General features: G+C 43.1%; 2 long non-coding RNA genes across 3 annotated transcripts; both read right to left on the bottom strand.

The window, feature by feature from the left end:
* Positions 1-6056: 6056 nt before the first annotated feature.
* LOC120701905 lies at positions 6057-9054 on the bottom strand. Of its 2 annotated transcripts, none has more exons than XR_005686287.1 (3): positions 8418-9054; positions 8120-8343; positions 6057-6590 (listed from the first exon to the last, which is right to left on the bottom strand). It is a non-coding gene; the product is annotated as an uncharacterized LOC120701905 (long non-coding RNA). The 2 variants fall into 2 exon arrangements; XR_005686288.1 differs by having other exon boundaries at positions 8489-9051.
* Positions 9055-11712: 2658 nt separating this feature from the next.
* LOC120701898 lies at positions 11713-14148 on the bottom strand. Its single transcript, XR_005686286.1, has 3 exons — positions 13732-14148; positions 13489-13644; positions 11713-12152 (listed from the first exon to the last, which is right to left on the bottom strand). It is a non-coding gene; the product is annotated as an uncharacterized LOC120701898 (long non-coding RNA).
* Positions 14149-14432: the final 284 nt, after the last annotated feature.

Here is a 14432-nt window from a genome sequence, read left to right as displayed (position 1 = left end):
TTATATTAAAATATAATTTTTAGATAATGTTTAGGGTTAGTACTCAATTATTTACATTTATTTCATCAAATATATACATAATATGTACTTTTCACTTAATTTTCATGTTGAAGTATAATTTTTAAACAAATTTTTGTTCTTATTACTCACATACTGACTACACACTCTCTCTCACTAACATACACAGTCTCACTAACACACACATGTACACTCACAAACACACACACTCTTTAGTTCCATAAAAAGACTTATTTTTTATGGAAAACTCATTTTTTTAATGTTAATGTGGCGAGAAAACTTATTTCCTGTCAAAAACCAATAGTTTGAAACATTTCATGTAGCTAATGCATATTTGCATGGTCAAAATAGAAAAAAAATGTGTACCAAGTTATATATTTAATGGATAAAATGATATGAATAGACATAAAATATTTTTCTTGTTTATATCAAATCAAAACAATGCTAAAAACTTTGTTTGCCATTTTTTTGACCCATAAATTAGTTTTTACACAATTAACAACTGTCAGCATATTTATAAAAGAATAATAAAAATAGACAAAGAAATGGCGTGAGACTGAAAACAGGCCCTCTTAGTCCCGGGTGGTAGATCCACCCGGGACTAAAGATGGGCCACATTTTTGCCAGCCCGCCAAAAAACGCCTTAGGTCCTGAATGAATCCATGACCCGGGACTAAAGACCCTTTGGTCCCGGGTCATGGATTCACCAGGGACCTAAGGGTCTCCCACTATATATCCCGGCCCTCTCCCCTCCTCTAGCACTTAGCCACATTCTTGATTTCGTTCTCGTTCTCCACCGCCGCCGCCGGCTCTACGCCATCATCGTTGTGGTGATCCTCTGCGCCGGCGTCCACCACCCGCCGTCTCCACCTCCCCCGGCGGTGTCCCCCGGCCTTCCGCCGTTCCACCTCGTTGCACGGCCCTGGTGCATCGCGCTCTGCCGGCCGCCTCTGCTCCTGCGCGCCGCGCCTGCTCCCCGGCTGTGATACGCCGCCCTTACCGTGCGCCTCCCCAAGCACTGCCGCCGTCCTCCTCCAGTGCCCTGTCCCTGGCCCGGTCGCCCATGCGCAGCTACTACCCCGAGCGCCGGCGGCCCGCCATCCCCATGCGCGGCTCCCCCGAGGGCCGCTACGGTGCGCCGTCATCGTCCTCGATCTCCTCCACCGCCATCATCCCTGCTCGGCCGTACGTGAGCCACTGTCGTCCCACCCGCCACCGTCGCCCCTGAGCGCAACCCAGCAGTTGCGGCCGATGCCGGTAGGCCGGCCTCAGGGGCTTAGGTTTTTTTTGTTTGTGATTGTAATTAGTTTAGTGAATTATAGTTTATTTTTTAGATGTTTATTAGATAGTTGCTTAGTTTAGGTTCAAATTTAGTTTATTTAGTTCAATGCAAATATATGTTTAGGTTCAAATTTAGTTTTCTTTTAATTTAACATCCAAATTTAGTTAGGGGTGTAAATTTTTAGTTTTAATTTAGGTGTGAATTCAGATATAATTAGGGTGTAATTTTGGTGTAAATTAGCGTATAAATTAGATAGATTAATTAGGGCATCATTTTATGTATATTTTGGATAACAAGATATTATAATTTAGTTTGTAATTATGTTTTTTAAGTAGTTAATCACTAGAAAACTTTCATTTACATAGTTTCTCGCCGCTCGACGTCCTCGCCGGCACCTCCGCCTTCGCCCCCCCTTTCTCGGACCCACGCATCAACGTCCTCGCAAGCACTGCTGTCTTGGCCTCCGTAACTAAAGAAAATTATATATATATACTCAATTGTTTAGTTAGAGATATTCAAGTATATGTATAATCAAGATCTAATTAAAGAAATATTATTTTTGTTTAAGTATATATTTGTGACTACATTAAATTGATGAATGTTTCATGTGCATTGCATAGTGATTTTAATGAATAGAAAACATTCTCATATGTAATTTTGGAATTAATATGTATTCATATTGATGTATTTAATTTTGGAATTTAGTGTATATGTATTTTGAGGATGTAATTAAAGATATGTATATAATATATTATTTAATGGAACCTTGTTATTACATGAAAATTTTCTTTAACATTACAATGTAACTTTTGTGACTAGATGATATTCTTGAATTTAGTGACTTCAATAACTAGAAAAATTTCTAGAAAATTGTATATTTACTTAGATGACTAGAAAATTTTCTAGCAATTTGTATATTTCATGGGTACACAATTATTAGAAAAATTAAGAAAAATTTCTTAAGTGTTTTATTTGTATTCAATTGTTAGTTAAGATGGACTCACGACGTGAAGTGGATGATGAACAGTTCCTAATGGATATGATTGCATCTGGTAGCGGAGCGGCTACTCATGTCGAAGAAGCAGATGCCGACGAACAAGACGGTGATGGCAGCAATACCGATGTATACCTCCATATGTCCGGTGAAGGAGATGCTGCTGACCAAGAAGCTAACGTATATATCATAATAGTGATCCTTCTGTTTAAATCAGATTTACAATATGTAATGACCATTACTAAATATATGTATTTTTTTAGCCCTCTGGATCAGCGGAGAAGCCTAAAAGAATGAAGCGAGGCCCGACCAAGAAATTGGGGAAATTGGAAGGGCGATACAATATAACAGACATGGCTCCAGATGGCGAGCCGATCGCTTCCGAAGCAGCCGCATAGAAATACATAAGACAATGCGGATGTCTTCTAAGAGACCACATCCCGATCAGCTTTAGGTTATGGAAAGCTAACAATCCGAGCGAGCAAAGGGATGCGGTACCTGAAAGAGAAAAGGAATGGCTTTGGCGGGAGCTGACGAAGAACTTCACGGTTCCAGCACAATCAGAAGCATTAGTTAAGCATTGGACCCTGAGCAAGATGGCTGAGCAATTGCAGACATTTAAGAAGAATTTGATGAAGAAATATATCAAGAAAGGGAAAACGCCAGACTTTACTGAACAACTTGAAAAGCAAAAGGAACACTGGGATGTATTTGTGGAATACGAGTGTTCAGAGCTTAGGATTCAGCGGGTGCAAAGGAACACTGGGAGGCATTTTCGTTGTTCCTTATGTACATCGAATCATATAGAAGCCGGCAACGAAGGAAGGACGAGGAGCGAGAGCACTTGCGAAGGCTAGAGGAACGGCTCCTCTCACAGGACGCAAGATTGGTGGATGAGGTTAAATGCCAAGTGGCCTCAGCAATGAGCCAGCAGCAGCAATCAGAAGCGGCGCCTCCAGAGCCTAATGTCACTGTGGATCTATCTCAGTGTAAAAGCAGCAGCACTTTGACGGACCTCCCTGCCGATACGGGAATCCCTGCAATTGAAATGACGGCCCAGCAGCGCTATCCAGTGGATGAGATCACCCAGCGGACAACTTGTGAGCTGCAAACTGCCATTAAGAACTTAGTGTTCATGGTTGCATACGCTACCGCTATGCCAACCCAACCAGGCGACGTGTACCATGGGCAGGAGATTCCGGCTGGATACTCTAAAGTTGGCATGGAGGAGGTGTGCAATCATTGGAAGACGCTCCAGCTCAATATTCCTGGAGATGACGGGGAAAGGACACTAGCAGAGGCCATTCATGGCTACATCCTATGGGACAAGCGCTACCTCATCATCAAGGCTACTGAGTAGGCATCAAGGCCGGCATCTCCGCAACCCCCTCAAAGGGTACCCAGCATGAGTCCACCGTCTCTGCGAGCTACACTGAAACACTCACCTTCACCATTATCTCCTGGGCAGCCATCGACTTCTGCTTCACCGCCGTCTCCTGGTTCACCTCCTCCTCCGCCGCCAAAGAAGCAAAAACAGGCGTCGAAGTCGCAAGCATCGGTTAAGGAGCCTCCAAAGGAGCAGCAGAAGCCGAAGAAGAAAACCAAGGAGGCTCCTACGTTACCCTGGGGCGCGAGCTATGAAGAATGCATGCAGTTTACTCAGGCCGCCATTTAAGAGCACTTCAAAAAAGAAGGAGCAAGAGAAGAAGGATAAACCAATAAATCCTAAGGATTTGAAATTTTTTCTTGGAATGTGTGAAGCAAATAAGAAGCTCATTCCAAATCCGCCTTCAAACTACGACTGCTTGATTATGAAATCATTCGAGAAGAGGAAATTAGGGTCGTCATCATCCGATGTTCCACAGCTCGGAGCCCAAAAGAAGCAGTCAATAGAACCGCTCGTTGTGTTAAACGAGGAACAACAAGGGCTACTTACTTTTTTGAAATCATCGAAGCTCACGCCTGTTGAGATTACAGGGTCAACCACAGAATTTTCGGTAGCTCCAGTGGTTCGATGGAAATTTGAGGAGGGCAAGAGCCTAGTCCCCCCTGAGATCGTTCCTATGCTTCCAACGCAAATGCAAAGACTACATGACTGCTACATGAAAGCGATGATAGATGTGAACTTCATGCAGGGCGCAAAGTTTACAGATGACAATTTCCTTCGTGGAGAGGGCGTGATATGATTGAATTGGGAAGAAGTGTACCAACTATACCATCAAGACGCCCTCAACATCTCTATTGTCAGTTTGTGGCTTCTATAAGTGTTGTTCTTTAAATTTTATTCATTAACATATATAAGTAACGAATATTATTACATGACTTCAACCTATTGATTTCTTGTTTTATTATGTATCCTGTAGAATGGAGATTCAAACTTGCAGGAAAAAAAGGGTACTTCCACATCGGCTTCATCGACCCATCGGTTGTGAACTGCGAGAATCTACATGATAAGCCTGCAGAAACATTCAAGAACATATACAAGTACTTATCCGTTCAGCACTACAAGACTTACATATTGTTTCCTTACAACTTTGCGTGAGTGTTTTCTGCCATGTAACTCTTTTAGTTCTATATAATTGAATTTTTTTAACCCTAACAAGAAGTGGCTCTGATTCGTTTAATCTTGCAGTAATCACTGGATAGTAGTTGTCATATTTCCTGACAAGAGCTTAGTGGTAGTTATGGACTCAGTGAGAAAAGATCCATAACTATACAAAGACATGACTGACATGTTGAAAAAGTAATTAATTCCGGTCATACCCCCTCAATCACCATTATTTTGAAATCATCGATAAATATATTTATTCGTTTTCGATCATGCGCAGGGTTTGGAAGAAATTCATTCGAAAGCATAGAGGTATTTTCAGCGCTGAACTAAAATTGAAGATAGACTTTCCGGTACGGACTGGGTTCTGCTTTGCACGTCCCATTTATTTTATTATATATATAAATTGATACCTGATGACTTTATTTTCTCTTAAAGTGTCGGAGGCAGGCGCAGGGTAATAATTTATGCGCATACTATATTATGGAGAACCTCCATGGTCTAGTAGGTCCTCAGAAGACGTATACCAGATGGCAGGAGGAAGTAAGTAAAAAACTTTGTCAATGTTTCAACTCATTTTGTAAATTGTTGTAATTAATATTCTCACTTTTCCATAGATTGCCACAATGCGAGATCATTTCATACCAGAGGAAAGGGTTTTGGCGATTCAAGAAGCCCTGTGCGGATTTATTATTCTACAGGTCATCGACAAAGAGGGCGAATTCTACTATGATGGAGTGTCAAACATAGATAATAGGAGTAAATATGATAATATTGAGTATAACTTTTGTTGCACTTTGTATGAATTAAGTGTGATATATATATATATATATATATATATATATATATATATATATATATATATATATATATCTATTCCGTAACCTGGGTATGGAATAGTTATTCCATACCCGACCTAGCCCACGCACGGTGCCACACCGATCGCGTCTGCCGCTAGGGGGCGCTGGTTTTTTTCTCCGGGTTTTCCTCCCTCGTTGGTTTTTCTCCTCACGGTTTTCCTCCACTTCCCCACGCGCACGTCCCTGTCAGTTGCAGGAACTCGCCATCAATTCTGGCATTCATCGTTGGTTGTTTCTCGCCGTCTTTATAACCCCACGTACCAAATATTTCTATTTGCATAGTTATTTCTTTGAGTATTCTTCATGTGATGTCATGGAGGTTCCTGATTCAGCTAGTATTACGTATTGCCCCAATTCACATAAAAAATAAATTACATTCTTTGGACACAAATAAATTACATGTAACCCCACGAAGTAAACCGAAGTGTATATTTGACAATCTATACATACTCAGAAATTTTATCAATGGAATAATGGTAAAATACCAATTACTACAACCATCATCGACCTCTCTGAAGATCTACTCCAAGGTCCATACATGAGAATGCACAAGGTGCAACAAATACCTGAAAATAAAGACACGCGCCAGTCCCAGAGTGAATCAGATTTCAGTTTTAGACATACTGTCCTTTTTAGGCACTTGATTCTACAAAATAAATTATTTGTTCCGCAGCTTCCTCCCTGATAGTGCATTCATATACAGCCAATTAAATTATTCTTCTCTTAACATTAGCCCAGCAGCATGTCTTGGGCATTGCTGGGCGGCGAAGCACCCACCCCGCAATGTCGTTGTAGCCTGTAGGCCAGTCCTCCGCATGTGGCTCCGTCCCAGTCCCAATCCAGTGCTGCCGAATCCGCAGGCTGCCAAACCACCGCAAGATCGCAAACCTATGCAGACTAGCACCAAGTTAGTTTCCTTATCACAAAATATATTTGCATATACGAAATTGCAAACTGAATATAGTGATTTCGTGATTGATTGATCTCAGTTTCAACCTAAAACTGAGTACATTTTGTTATTCCATTGACCATATTTAAACTGAGCACACGATAAGAGTTCATAAAAACTCAATGCATTTAGCTATTTCATTGACCCTGTTTTTATAATTTGGCAGAACTACAATAAACAAAAAGGAAATCAACAACCATCAAGCCAATCAACCATCTCACGTGCAGGTAACAAGCATGCATCTTGCAATCTGCATAAGAGCTAAGAATTATTATATGCAGGTTAAAGACAGCCTATACACATTGCGGAAGAGCAAAACAATTATTAATTAACAATAGATGGGCATTGTGTTGCAACAAACCCCATGGATAGGATATACTCAGTTGCATGAACTGGCTGCAGACTTAAGAATTAGTCAACAAATTATTCAGTTTAGATCAGGACAAGTGCAAGAAAAAAATGTTGTTGACACTGGATACACATGGTCAAGCTAATTAATTGATAAAGAACTTGTTCTTTCTATATATCAATTAAGGTATATATAGACACCCAGCAAGCAATCATCCTGAAATGAGACTGAAGATATGAATAAGAAAGCACAAATTGGCATTTGAAGAAAAAAGCAGTTATAGGTTCGAATTCTTTGCTTTCAGAGATAAAGGGGTGCATTTTGAAAAAAAAAAATCCATCTCACAGCAACCCAGAGATACAGAACAAGTCAAATTACCAACCAAAAATAGTGCATTTTGTGATGGTTGATGAAGCTTCATCCATACCTCTTATGCCACGGTTTACATGAACATAGATAAGGCAGTGGGGTGGACATTAGTGCACAGTCAAAATGTTGGACAGTGTGCATTATATTGACAAGATATGGCAGCAAGTTGCAATTATGAGGTGTGCATCAAATTCATAAGATACAATGATGTGCATATTCAAAGATAAGAATCTCAGCAATATATTTATGGTCTTGCAGCAAGCAAAGTGGCATGCATAATTATATACTGAAATTTCAGAATACATAAGCATGCAAATGGACAGCAATGTTCATCAGATCTGAGATTTATGAGCATATGAGCAACTACTTGTCACATAATAGGTTCTACTGAGGATGCCATAAAGTGTAACAATCAAAAACCTCAAATCTGAAATATCAACACCTATATACAGATAAAGATAGATAGATTGATACCGGGTATTATGCCCAAAGTCTAATAGGTGCGATCTAAGAAGAGATACTGATAGGATTTCAGGAAACAAAAGATATTTCTGTAAGGAAACCATGTAATTGACGCCCTGATCTAACCTTTACTGCATAACTTGAACTATTAACAAAAAATATAAATGCAGAGAAGACTGCAGCTTGCTGGACCCATCTCTTGCAAGAGCCAGATCAAAATGTTCAGTAGCTGAAGTACTAACTAATGATAATGGGAAACGAGACTAAACCAGCACTGGCAAGCACTACCTGACAGTTTCGCAAGGAGGTCCTGCCATTCAGCATATTGTCGAATGGTCGTTGGCACCAGGGTTAGATCCAGTCATCCCAGCAAGGCAGCAGTGGCACCATCTCACCACAATAGGGAGTAAAACAGCAGTCGATTGAAAAAAAAACAACCAATATCCATCCACACATCCGCCGTGCTCCAATTAAACTAGAGGTAATTAAGATCCTCTCGAAGAATCTTTGATCTGCACGCAATGAGGAAATTAGAATGGGAAACATGCTCGCAGCCTCGCAGGGCACCCTTGGTCGATCTGCACACCTTGGGGATTCGGTGTGAGGTAGATCAAGGGGCAACTTGCGCAGAACGAGAAGCTCGACGGGGCACCTAACTCGCTAGAGCATCTCCACGGGAGAAATAGCAAACTGCCGTGGAGAAGATTGGATCCCTAGGATCCATCCAACGCTTGTGTTGCCGTCGCCGCCGATGCATAGAAGGGGGGCAAGAATCACCGCAGGAGAGTGGCACACGACTGGCGATCAAATCGGAGACTCCCGTCGGAGGAGGCGAGCGGCGCCAGGAGGAGAGCGACGGCGCAGGAGGTTGGTGCGGCGGCGGGAGGGATTTGGGGCTGGTTGGAAAAAAAATCTCTATTGATTTCTTGTTATTTTATATATACCTCTAATTTAGTCATCATCAATCTAGAGTATGCCCTGGGCGTCAAGAATACAACTGAAGGTGATGTCTATAGCTATGGAGTACTTCTTCTACAAATGATCACCGGAAAGAGACCAACTGATGAAATATTCAAGGATGGCTTAAACCTCCACAATTTTGTGTATGCGGCATTTCCGGAATGGATCAGTGAGATTTTGGATGCTAATTTGCTACAAGAACTCAGTGATACTGGTTGTGATTCTGAAGAACAAAATTGTGCTGAGGCTTGGATGCACGGCTGCATTATCCCACTCCTCAAAGTAGGCCTTTTATGCTGCATGGAGCTGCCAAGACAATGATTGAGGATCGGCGATGTCTGCAGTGAAGTTGCTGGAATCAAAGACGAATACTTAATGTCACTGCTGCAATTGAAGCAACGTAATGGTTATTAGCTAGTTCATCTTGAGAGTGATGGTTTGATTCAGTGATTAGTAGAGGGAGGATGCTGCGCAGATTATGTTTGAGATTGTGAGATCATTGTTACCGCTTCACAGAACACATAATAATAAAGCCAACTAGTGTCTTATAAAAAAATGATCAACTAGTCATTATATTTTTAGTTTCTACCGAAGCGTCCCTGGATTGGTTTGGGAATGTAACACATGACACCACAAAGTTCTTCTTTATTTTAAGTATAATATAATCATCGGCTCTTCTTGTTTGTTATAAATATAATCAGTGTTGCCTGGCTCCTTCGCTTGGCATGCATACCAAATTTGTTTCGAAAGACCAATTTCAGCATCCAATTAAATGTGGTCCAATTTTCGTAGCAAAGAAAATTTTAGCTTCGGTAACCCTCTGTCCATCATTGAAAAAAATACAATAGCAGAGAAACGCAGCACGAAGATGAGGGAGCGATCATGCAAACATTGCAGAACAAAGTTCGGGTCCAAGCAATTTTCACGAAAAGGAAAAGGTTTTAAATGGTGAAAACTGTTCACGTATTTATGATGATGTCATATCAATTTTTTTAGATTTTTTTACAATGCTTGGAGATGTGTTTGGAGGTATTTCATGGGTATTTTTTGTGTCTATGATTTGTGGGCCCAAATTGAGGGTAGGCGTTGGGAGGCGCCAATGAGGAGACGTCGGGAGGCGTTAGTTTGTGTCTACGGTCGGTGGGCCCGTTGATGCCGTAACGCTTCCCAATACCACGGGTTAGAAATTCCATGGCAATTGCTTTTTTGTAGTTATTTTTTTAATGAAGGGTAAAAGGGTAAATTCATAATTCTAATAAAGTGAGTTGAGTATATTTTTAAAGAAAAAGAAAAGGATGTGCATTTTTAGGGTTCCCTCCGCCCCCTTTCCCGATCAATTCGTGCATAGCCTCCTCCGCCGCCGTCGACGACCGCGTCCTACGCTCCTACCGCCGGTTATCGACGTCGGCGACCCGTCCATGTGCGCGCTTGGATCCTCCCCTCACCCGTCGCCTCCGATTGGATCCGCGGCGCCAGCCGCCGCCGCCAAATCGGGGATTTGATCCGCGGCACCCGTCGTCGCCGCCCGACTGGCCTGGCCAACGCGCTCGTCGTCATCGACACTGGCAGCATCCTTCCCTCACCCGTCGCCGCCGATTGGATCCGCGGCGTCAGCCGCCGCCGCCGAACCGTCGATTTGATCCGCGGCACCCGTCGTCGCCGCCCGACTGGCCTGGCCACTCCCCTCGCCCGTCGCAGCCGATTCGATCCTGCCTCACCCCTCGTCGCCCGAGCTGCCGCTTTCGTCCCCGCAGGCAGGAAGTGCCTCTACTTCCTCTTCAAATTCCAGTAAGTTTGCAATCCCCTCGCATTGATTTTGTTCTAGCAGGATTCTTGTTGCCGCCGCCGAGCCGTTCACCGACGACGACGACTGCCTCGTCGTCTCCTCGAGGTGCGCGACGGCAAGGAGGCCTTCCTGTTCGGCTCGGCCAGCATCTAGGTCGCCACCATCGAGCGCCGCGTCGACGACCGGAAGGTGGCGTCCAAATGGCTCGACCTCCTCCCGCCGACGACGCCACCAAGAGAGCCGGCAAGGAGGCGGCGATGCGCACATGCACTGGGGGCGGCTGCACATGCACTGGTGGGCGCGCGGCTGCAGCAGATGGTCGGCGACGTTGGCGACGCAGGCGGAGAGACTGCAGGTGCTCGTGTCGTGGGGCGACCCGCGCGCCACGGGGATGTTCGTCGCGCTGTGCGTCCTCGTGGCCATGGTCCTGTACATGGTGCCGATGAAGATGGTGGCCATGGTCGCTGGGTTCTACTACCTCCGGCATGTGATGTTCCGGGACCGGATGCCGGCGCTGGTGATCAACTTCTTCCGGCGGTTGCCTTCCATGTCTAAACGAATCATGTAGGAGCTAGCTAGCAGGAATGATTCGGTTCAAAAGCAAAGCAGGAGTGACCCCCACTGTAGTACCCGTTGTACTTTAGCAGCAACATGTTAATGTTTGTCTTCTAATTTCCATGCATGAACAGAATAAGGCAATTTTCTTTCAATGTATACTTTTAACACTTTGTTTGCAATAGGAACATCGAATTCGATTCATTGCAAGAGTTGCACAAAATAGGACCGATTGTTTATCGAATTTACAAAAAAAAAAATCAAAAGTACATGCAAGCATTTCACTGCTAGTACATGAACCGTGGTTAATGCATATCTTATAGAAACACAGGCATACAGGGTACCCACTCCTAAAAGGGAGAAGAAAAGGCAGTTTTGGTGTCTGGGAGTAGATAGACTCAGTCACACAGATGACCTAGTATGACTTCGCAAAAATTGCAACTTCCTCTGCCAGGGTGCCAGTCATGAAGCATTTCTTGGTGCCCTCCGGCTGCTCGAACGGGTAGCACCTGATGGTGGCGCTGGTCTCTTCTTTCACCCTCAGTTTGTCAGCATCACTGAAGTTTAGCCAGATCAATCATATTGCCAACATTCAACAGATAATGACTAGTGCATGTTATACAACATGAAAATGTAGGCAACATTCAAGAAAAAAAAAATGATGATAGGCATGGTTTACCAAAGCTAACCTACCTAGCTGACCAAGGGCCAGGTAACAACATGGGCGTGTATATAGTTTGGAAAATGCATAGTAACATTAAAAGTAATAAAAGGAGAATCCATACAAGTCTGGGCACATTATACAAAAACTGCATGAATGTAGGCACAAGGGAACTAAATTAAACTAGGCATGACTTCTAAGGCTGCAAAATCTTGGCAATGCTGGCATCCACATTTTTTTTGAGATCCTTGATCTTCTTAGACACCACCCTCTTTTGGAGGTTCTTGATCTCCCCTTTTGTGGCATCGCTCTTGGAGCACCTCGATCTGCAGTTGTTGAACGACTGGCCCCGGAACAAACTGTGGAAGATAAAATGCGTTTATGAATGAGTGTGGACTTGCCCAGATAAAGTTCACTTTTCCCACAATAGTGAAATAAATGGTACTAAAACCTAAAAGACAAATTGTTGCAAGCTTTTCTTATTAATTAAACATATGCTATAAGTTTGCTATATGTTCCATAATGCAAGTGCTAAACATAGATTTTCAGCTTACTACCGACATCAAGAACCGAAAGACATAATATGTTTTCATGGATTTAGACAGCATTTTCTTAACTACTTCTAAAGCAAAGAATAAGCAGAATCAGACCATCAGTGTGCTCAATGGCTCTCTATAACCAAACATGATGACAACAGTACGAGTAAGGTAGACATGTGCCACTCAAAAGTATGTGCATTGCCCACCTTTCATTATAAATTGCAGCATGAGTAGGAAAAGAGCATAGCCCACTTTAAATTTGAAAGCAGCTTGACTTAGTCAATTACTACCATTTGATACTGTACATTATCTTGAATTGAATTTTACAGTTAGTAATGTATATACTATGCAGGCTGTAGTTTGAAAGCAATTTGTGCTATGATTTTACAACAGATACCTTACTCTTTATTTATTTAGCTTGGGCCATCCATTTTTGAAGTTCTTCAGAAATTTCACAATCTATCTAACTTGACAGAATTCATTATAAGTTATAAGAAAGCTCTAGTTTCGTTAGTGAAACTCATAGAAGAATTTATCCCCGATCTTTCAAGCTGCTGTAAACTCACGTCATCAAAATAACCCTGCTAGAATCTGTGATTAGACAATTCATATTTTCTCTACTATTAGCCTACACATGTCACAAAAATTGATTACTTGAACCAGAGATGAGTAAAGAGTAATTGCTAAATGCAGACAGCATAAATCGAAGCAGTGGATGACATATTATTTAGGCAATTGGTTGAGCGCCTCACGTCATCAATATAACCATGCTAGAAACTGTGAATAGACACATATTTTCTCTACTTTTAGCCTACACATGTCACATGATGTTGTAAACTAAAAAATGAAGATTTAACGAACAGCAGCAAGCAGTCCTCTATCATCAGCTTGAAAAAGGCATAAAACAATGGCGGCCTCATGATAGTGGTAGGCATTAACAACACGCTTCCACAGCAACAACACATGGCTTACAAAATTGCAGACAATGACTTCAAGGTCATAGAAGCAATTATTACAAGTATTATGTAATTCATACGCAATTTTAAATGTTAGGCATAATCAAATTTCTTGCAATAAGAAAGATCCAATTCGATATACATTCAATTGTGTTAACCGTAATGACATTGGTTGTTATCAGCAAAGATAAATTCTCTACCTATTCTTCTAACACGTCATCGTTGGAGCTGGAACTCGAATCCCCACATCGTCCTTTTCTGAATTGGAAAGGGCGCTCCTTCTCCGCAGGCAAGGAGGACACCTTCTTGACGCCCCCGACGATCTTCTTCGCAGCCGGTGCTTTTCCAGGCTTCATCTGTAGACAGAGACAAGATTACTGCTCTTGTAGACCTCCTTGGCGAATGTTGCAAATAAAGAAGAAGACATTGGTTGTGAAGTTCACCAGGACGGCTCGCGACGATTCAAGACGGCAGGAAGGCGACCCTCGTCGGTGAGGCTTGGGCGGCGGAGTTCGGCGATGCGAGCACGACGCCAGGAGTGACGGTGGACGACAAAGAGCCGCCGGAGGCGTTCCTTCCGAGGTCTTGGTGGTCGTCCCGGTGTTCTTTGGCATTGAATCTTGGCGTGGACTGCGGATGGCGGCGGCGGCGCGGGCGGCTTGGAGGTCGGCTCCAATGGCGGCCCGGCGGCTAGGGTTTTGGGAGCGCGCGGCGCCTGATGAGGCTTGCACGTGCAGAAAGAGAGAGGGGGCGGCGCGGCTATCATATTTAAAGAGGGGCGGCGCGGACGTCGAGGGGTAGCAGGAACCCTAGTGCGGCGGCGGGATTGGAGGGGAAGAGAGGTGGCAACGGCGGGAACGCGGGATTGGAGGGAGGAGACCGTGCGGTGGGGTTCCAGATCGGAGGGCGCCGGGCCAGGTGGGCCGACGGCCCAGGAGAGAATATACGATTTGCCATTTTATTTTTCTTTGTATAAGAATTCTAAAATCAATCCAAACTATTTTGAAATCAAACAACTTTGTAGTTATATTATTTAATATCAAAATTTAAAGCTTAGAGTGTTAGAAATCGTGTGCATACAGATGGTTTAGATCCAGTTTGTCAGGCTAAATTTGTTGTTTTTGGTCATAATCATTCATATATG

This window comes from Panicum virgatum, chromosome 1K (assembly GCF_016808335.1).
Source record: "Panicum virgatum strain AP13 chromosome 1K, P.virgatum_v5, whole genome shotgun sequence".
In the NCBI taxonomy this organism is placed as follows: Eukaryota; Viridiplantae; Streptophyta; class Magnoliopsida; order Poales; family Poaceae; genus Panicum; species Panicum virgatum.
This window is presented reverse-complemented; position numbering and strand designations above follow the sequence as displayed.